The following is an 8,302-nucleotide window of genomic DNA, read 5'->3' on the forward strand; positions in this document are numbered from 1 at the left end:
TGAAGAGAAATTTAACTCTCTTCCTATGATTCTGGAGATCTAAGATATAGTACAAATGAATGACAATGATCTAAATCATTAAATATGAAGGTCATTATGATCTAAATCATTAAATATGGATGCTTACTTTGCTAATTTTTTAACCTTTCTTTTTGACAAACTTAATTTAATTGCCTTCAGAAACACCACAAACTTCTTTTCTTTTTTTCTTTTTCTTCTAATTTTCCAGCCACTCCTTACTCTGAATTTTAGGCACCTTTTCCTTTTCTTCCTCCCTAATACTGGGTATTGACAATTATCCTAGGCCTGTTAGGCTTCTCATTCTGCCTAAAATATCTTAGCAATCACAGCCAATTTGATTGATTAAATTACCGTTTATAGCCGAGTACCTACTCAACACATCCCCGTGGATGTCTCATAGGCACTAATGCAACGTATGAGAAATCAATTCATCAATTTAACACTATCCTCACATGCACCCAACTCATTAAATGGTATGGCTAGTAAAGTCAGAAAACTGGATGACATTCATTCATTTCCCTTTCGCCTCACACCAAACCCTATTATGGCTTATATCCACTGATCTCTCAAATCCATTGCCAGCCTGTTTTATTCATTCCCAGTGTAACCCTGCTAATCTAGGTCATTATTATTGCTGCCTTGGATTATTGCAACAGTCCTCCAAATCCTTCTTCCTGTCACTTTTTTTCTTTTCTTTTTTTTTTTTTTTTTTTTGCTCACTTCTAAGCCATCCTCTCCCCTATGGATAGGATGATCTTATTAAAATTCAAATTTGAAAACATTCTCTGCTAATTTAAACAAGGAAACAAACAAAACAAAATGTTTCCACATGGTACCTCTGGGATATAATCCAAAAAATAGCAGGATTTACAAATTTGACTTGGTTTCTGCATACCTCTCCAGATTCATGTTTCCCCATACTTGTCTTACTTTCTCTTGTTCTATCACCTTTGGGTCTTTGAAAACACTATTTCATCTTTCCAAAGGAATCTGATTCTTTGAGAAAGGTTTCCTTTCTCTAAGTACTGGACTACTGTTCCTCTATGGTTTATTTCACAGAAGTCTACGGTTAACCATGCTATATAGTCCTTACTCTATGCATGGTAAATTGCTTGTTTGTTTCTCTCTTCCCTAGTTAAGTGGTAACCATCTTCATGGCAGGTCTGTGTCTTATTCTCCATTATATTTTCTACGGACTCCATAATATTTAGCACAGTGCCTGGCTCATAATTGGTGCTCAATAAGTATTTGTTAAATGAATAAAATTATAAAATATAAAGATGTGGAGTAAAATTTAATATGAAATATTTGATTTTTTTGCAATCATTTATGTTCATAATATTGGATAAACCAAAAAAGGGCTACAACCAGATGCCTAAATAATAGTACAATCTCATCTTTATAATAACAATTATGTAGTTTATTTTAATTTACCTGGATAATAGTCAAAATGATGAAATACTGTTCTGATTGTTTTAATGACCAAATTGGGTTCTTTCCATGTGTTGATTGGTTATGCAAAACTTAGTTGTAAAACTAGAGAGAGAAGAAAATGGCTTGATTAGAACACTGTAATCTTAGAAACAACTACAAATAATGATGTTATGTCTTTGGGAAGATAAGTTAAATACATATTATCAAACCTTCACTTTAAAACAACAATGATCTATCACATTTCCTTAATAAGTCATGATATTTTCTTCCTTTGGTTGGTGAAATGGAGATGGAAACTCAAATAGTACATAATTTTTATTTCTTTCTTATTTTTTGAGATAAATATTACAGAACAACAAAAAGTTTCATTAGGTTTCTCACTTTAATTTATTAAATTTTCCAGCGTCTGATATATTTTTATAAGTTCAGGTTAAGAGCTCTTCAAATTGAGGTAAATTATACTTGAATTACAATATTTGTTTAACTTTCTGAAATCATACAATATTCTTTTTGTTGTTGTTGTTGTTGTTGCAACCTCTCATGATAAAGGCTATATTTAAAGTATTAGTTTATAGAAGTTTATTTGTCCAGTAAGTTTACTTAAGAAATATAGTTGAAATTCTTCCTATCTGAAACACAATAATATTTAATATAGTTAAAAAATTTACAGTTGTTGTTTAAAAAACAATTATCATGGCACAGTACACTGAGATATTCATCTAAAAATGATTGAGATCAAAATGAAGAAATTTTATTAGAATTTTTAAATTAAAAGTATTTTGCTCACAGTGAAATTTCTATGGTTAAATTTTGTTGAGTTAAATTTCATCAAGAAAATCTGACTACTTGGTATAGTCTTGCCTATTTTAAATAATGTTAAGTATTCTGACACCAGCTATTGAGAAAGGAGTAATAGATATATCAATGGCTGCTTATGAATTCATATACACTGATGAAAAATAGATTTCAAGGAATTTTTTTGGACTTGTCAGGTACATAACCAAATCTTTGTATACCAGTTACAGACATTAAAGGAAACAGTATAATATTTGCACGTTCCTTTTAGTAACTTTTGGTATATTTAATTTGTAAAACTGCAGTGATCTTTCATTTAAAAAAAGGCCATATAATTCACTGTGATAAAATTATCTGTAAGAAGTATTTTCTATTTTATTTAAATATTAATTTGGTCTTCTTTTATAAACCTCATAAAAATATTTAATTTTAGAGGCTACGACTATATTGTGATTACTTTTTATTTGCTACAACATAAGAAGGACAATTTTGAACAGCATTTGGACAGCTATGGATATACTTCTAAAATGTCATTCGTGTATATAAAACTGTGGCATACACTACAGAAAAAGGCTGAATATAACCTTATCTTTGGGTAAGTTAAGAAAATGAAATGTAGGAAAATGAAAAAAAAAAAAACTGTCATCGGCGTTATACTTAGTTATTTACTCCTTTTGACTTTATGTATTATTAAGTTTTAATACTAAGAAAGTCACAGACTATTTTTACCTTGCATGTTTAAAATGTAAACAATCTATATGTGTTTCTCAAGTTTATTATGATTTTTTTTCCTTCTATGATAAATAAGTGTTCATAATGTTATTTCATATTTAGTTTGTGGAAGACAAAACTGTTATAAACTTTCATTTTCCCATATTGTAAAAATGTTTCACCTTTATTTTATGTTGTCTATTGGGGAATGGGGGATGCATGGGTAATATTTAGCCAATATCGGTGAAAATATTGAAGTCCCGGTACAAAAAAATAGCTAAACTCAATTTTCACGTAGTTTCAATTAAAAAGTGTATGAAATTTTCAACTTTTATGTTAAGACCACATTACTGCCAAATTTGAATGTTCATGGATCTCTTGCATAACATACTGTTTCCCTGAAAATAAGACCTAGCCAGACAATCAGCTCTAATGTGTCTTTTGGAGCAAAAATTAATATGACTCGGTATTATAATTATATTATATGATATTACATTACATTACATTATATTATATTATAATTATACTAAAGACAAGGTCTTATATTATAGTAAAATAAAACCAGGTCTTATATTAATTTTTGCTCCAAAAGACGCATTAGAGCTGATTGTCCGGCTAGGTCTCATTTTTTGGGAAACATGGTACTAAATACAACTTAAATACATAAAGAACACTTTATTTTTAATTGTTATAAGATAAGAATTTAGCATGAATAAGTAGATTTTAAAGACTTTTTTTTGACATTCAAGATGCTTTAAAATGTCTCTTCCCATTATGTATCTATATAATGTCACATGCATAACTATTTAGATCCATTGCTTATATTTAGCATAAGTTTACCAGTGGTACATAAGGCAACTGTTTGTTAGGTATATTCCTCTTTAACTATCTAACCCATATTAAGTGCATTTTTTACAATCCAAGAGTAGCATACTTTCATATCACTGCACCTTCCAAGGTAAAGTATATAATATGATGCTGTACACAAGTTCTTCAAGATAAGTGGCATAGTTTTTATGATTAAATTTACAATACTAAAAGTTGACTAAGCATGTCTAGTAGAGCATGGCCCTTAGTTAAATTTCCTTAACTGTCAATCTTTAAAAAAAAAAACGTGGATGGAAGATGAGGGTAAGGGGGATCAAATATATGGTGATGGAAGGAGAATTGACTCTTGGTGGTGAACACACAATGGGATTTATAGATGATGTAATACAGAATTGTACACCTGAAATCTATGTAATTTTACTAACAATTGTCACCCCAATAAATTTTAAAAAATAAAATAAAATAATAGAACAAAATTTAGCAAAAAACAAAACAAAACGTGTTATCAGGACGAGTACTATTTTATTATCATAATGGAGAGTACCACTATATCTGGTATTTTATACAGGTCTTTAGAGTTTTAAACATTCTTAAGATTTTGGTTTTATTATATATGATTACTAGTAACATCATTAAAATTACCATTAATCATGCTTGCTACACGACAGACATTGTATTAAATGATTTAAATACATTCTCTATTTTCACACCAATTACAGAAGTTGAGGTTTATTTTGAAGACAAAAATAGTAAGTTTCAGGTAGACTGTATTCTTGCTTATTGGATTTTAGAAATAGATATCTGACAATAAGAATTATTTTTATTATCTATAGTTATACTCAATGTGAGTTATGTATAATATTTTTTCCTGCTCAAGTTATGATTTTCTAGCAGCAGATTTGAATTCATAGACAAGATGTTATGAAACTTTTTTATATTGTTACTACTAAATCAAAACTTCTTGACATAAATATATCGTATTCTAGAAAAGTGTACATTCCCAGTACATGTACTTCCTTCATTTGTGTGCTAATGTTATATTGTAAGGGACTCACTGCACACTTTGCATAGCTTTATCACTTTATGTTGTTTGTTCTCATTTTGTCATTGAGTGCGTTGTTGCCAGCATTCCACTTGAGGATAGGCTGTGATATTGGAACAAACACCACTAGTCAAATTACCACTGGGAGTAAGGATGCATTGTGTCATCAGCTCTGCTTTAGCAGTCATCTGGAGAATCAAGTTCTTCCATTTGAAATTGAGAGTAAAGTGTTAGAAATTGGTTTCCTTAGCAGCTTTTGAGGCAAGCTGTTGTTCCTTTTTTCTCTTAAAAATGTTTTTGTTCTGTAGTATACCAGTAAGTAAAGAACTGGTGTGGTGCTTTTAGCCTATATGACAAACTATGAAAAGATCAGAAGATAAAAAACTTAGGGAAAACTTCTGGAAGAGAAATATTTGACTCAAGGTTAATACATGAACATATGCAGTTGGTGATGAAGTATCCTTTTTTTTTTTTTTTTTTTTTTACATTTTACTTGTTATAAATTGACTGAAATTTGTTTCACAGCAATGATAATAAAGCCGCTGCAGTACATAATCGATAACTAAAATAGATGCAATAGATCTTTACTTTTTTAAATCAGCCACTGAAACAGTAGCAATGTTACATTTTAATTAATAGAGTATAAAACCCAAGGAATGAAACAATTTTACTCAAAAGTGGAAGACTCAAAGTGCAAATGAATCTTAAGTTGAGAGATTTAGATCTCTTCATTTAATAGGCAGTTAAATCCCCACTGAAGAAGTGAAATTAGAAATGATTCTGCACATGCAGGCTGAGGTCTGATTCTTCTTCTAATTAAATTTCCATATATTTCCAAAAGACACCAGTCTGAAATAAAAGTAAAGACATACTTACCCAAATATTCATGAACAGATGCCCACCTGTGTGCAAATATGCCTGAGAGGTGTGCAAGTGTGTGTGGAGAATGCATGATTGTGGAATAAATAGGAAAATAATAAAATACTTTTAAATATGAAAGAGGTCTGGCATGAACAAACAATGGAAATATTCCCGAAATAACTGAATTCTCTGCATCTACCAAAAGCACAAACTGTGACTGACAAAATAAGTCAATTTAATTTGTTCTTCAAACATTAAAGTTTTAGATTTCTGTTTTCAGCCTTAAATTTTTAATTTGTAAATCTGAAATAAAACAGTTTAATCTGGTAATTTATACTTATTTCCTCAGCAAGTTGATAGGGCATATGGATAACCACTGTTTTATCTTCCTAAACACAGAATTATGTATAAGTACTAAACATAGTGGAGATTTGAAAAAAATACTAAAATCTAGAGTGACAAGTTGGCTAGGAGATCTAACAGAAAGAAACGGTCTTTGGTGTCAGAACAACTTGGGTCATGGCCCATTTCATATCATGTGTAGACATTTGACTTGCCCAATTTAACTCACCCTACTTCTTTATTTAACTAGTAGAAGTAATAACTGCTTAGCAAGTTTGTTACGAAAATTAAGTGGGTTCATATACGTGGAAGCACGTAGTCCAGAGTTAGAAACTTACTAAATTAACGTTTCCCTTTTTTCCCTTCCTTTCTTTTCTTTTCCCCATTCTCATCTTTCATTTTTAGTGTAGATTGATTCAACAGTTCAGAATATCTACAGTCTGGAGCCTAAAGACTGCAAATATTGGCTTTCATGCACAGGTAAGAAGCTGCCTCATTTCTATCAGAAACAAACAGAAATTTACATAAATATATATATTTGCTCTTTGTCCATTCTCAACATTTTGGTACCACATCTGAGATATACAATTTTATCAATAACCAGTTTGACAAATATATATATAAATATATTGACAAATATGTTGACAAATATATATATATATATATATATATATATATATATATATATATATGTCAATATATTATATAATACTATAATAACTTCATCGAAAGATTTCATAGGAATGAATTTATAACTGGATAAAAATTAGATCTTTTAAGTCTTTTAATCTTTTGTGGTTCTACTACAAGAGTTAAAAGACAAAAGTGTTTTTCGTCATTTATACTCTATGTTTAAGTTTAAGGCATTAATTTGCTCTTGAAGGCACAATAATCTAATATATTTTACATTCTAGACATTATAAAACTATCATTGTTTCAAATAAATGGCATGGTTGATTTTTCAACTGTTTACACTGGCATTTCTAATTTTGTAAACTACAATATCTTTATTTCTTTTTAAAGTCATTTCTTGCATTTTATTTATAACTCAGTTGTTCTGGAGCAGCACAGAAATAAATATAAATATTTTACATAAATGTTTCCATAGTTTTTTGCTTGTTACCAGTAGTATAGTTGATATTTATTTGGATTGTCTTTAATGTGGTATTTTCCCATGATGAAAAATGTTTAACCAATATTCTATAAACATAATGCTGTGAATAGGCATATACCTTAATAGTGTGTGGATCTGGGAGAGGATTCCTTCTTAAATATGGATGTGTATTCTAGACATTAAGGGACTATGCTTCAAAGCATTGTATATTGGCATTAGTTCTTCCAGGTTTCTTCTAGACCCTTTTCTCTGTTATTTCTCATTTCAAGCTACTAAAAATATTCAGGATGCCTTTCATAATGTCATAGGATTTCCACAATTCTGTACTTGCTCAATTACCTTTACTTTCATTTTCAACCATTCCAGGAGGGTCCTCTGCATACATTTTTTTTTTTGGGGGGGGCAGGATTATGGTTTGAAACTTCACATTGATTATTTCAAAGTTCATTTTGACTACTTACCAATACAATTTAAAAGAAACTTTAATATGTAAGTGAAATCTTTTTGAGGTCAATTAATTTTTATATTATTCTTTTAGGTATTAAATTAGCAAATATTTTTGCTGATAATTTCACTATAATCATCTTTTATTCTCTTTTCTGTTTCTTTCCTTATTAAGTGAATATTTTTTATTCAATCACTAAAGACTGAAGATCAATTTCGATTTTTCGTCACCTCATTATCTTCCATTTGTAGATACCTGATTATGTTTATATCTAGAGCAGATTCACAATGGGAAAATTTAGTTATGGTACACCAACTTTTGTAAAGTCTTTTATAAAGTATTACTTTATAAAATAAAGGTTATTAACCCTAACCATAAAGAGTTGGTTGAGAGCATAGAATATTCTGTTTAAACCATAATTGATCACAAATTAGATTCACTTATTCATACCAAAATCTTTCCCTAGTCCCAAAATGAAGGAAAAAAGTTAAAGCATAATGTTTAAATAAATTTCTAGGCCCAAGATGGAGCCGCTCTTGTCAGCAGGTGCTATGTCAGAAACTGAAACAGATAATTTTTTTATTTCTGTAAATGCTCGACTTGACCAGAAGCACAGTCTATCCATTCAGCCAATCACCAAGTATCAAACCAACTTCAGGCTCCATACTTATTTTCCTTGTTCCTTGATCTCGCTATATAAGATCAGATA

The 8,302-nt window shown here is 29.9% G+C and overlaps 1 protein-coding gene and 1 long non-coding RNA gene across 11 annotated transcripts in view; one reads left to right on the forward strand and one right to left on the reverse strand.

The window, feature by feature from the left end:
- LOC109449577 (uncharacterized) overlaps positions 1-8,302 on the forward strand; it is a 490,477-nt gene that overhangs the window by 448,475 nt on the left and 33,700 nt on the right. For 8 of the 9 annotated variants that reach the window (XR_016019526.1, XR_016019524.1, XR_016019527.1 and 5 more), the window contains one exon: positions 6,440-6,514. This is a non-coding gene — a long non-coding RNA (uncharacterized LOC109449577). The remainder of the gene's footprint in view (positions 1-6,439; positions 6,515-8,302) is intronic. The other variant, XR_016019525.1, reaches the window with a different exon arrangement.
- BCHE (butyrylcholinesterase) overlaps positions 1-8,302 on the reverse strand; it is a 50,795-nt gene that overhangs the window by 18,675 nt on the left and 23,818 nt on the right. The window contains exon 4 of one of the 2 annotated variants that reach the window (XR_016019522.1): positions 1,456-1,557. The exons of the other annotated variant lie outside the window; for it this stretch is intronic. The gene's annotated coding sequence lies outside the window, so the exon portion shown is untranslated. The remainder of the gene's footprint in view (positions 1-1,455; positions 1,558-8,302) is intronic. 2 annotated transcript variants of the gene reach the window in all.

Source organism: Rhinolophus sinicus, chromosome 17 (assembly GCF_057876585.1).
Source record: "Rhinolophus sinicus isolate RSI-liver-muscle chromosome 17, RSI-T2T, whole genome shotgun sequence".
In the NCBI taxonomy this organism is placed as follows: Eukaryota; Metazoa; Chordata; class Mammalia; order Chiroptera; family Rhinolophidae; genus Rhinolophus; species Rhinolophus sinicus.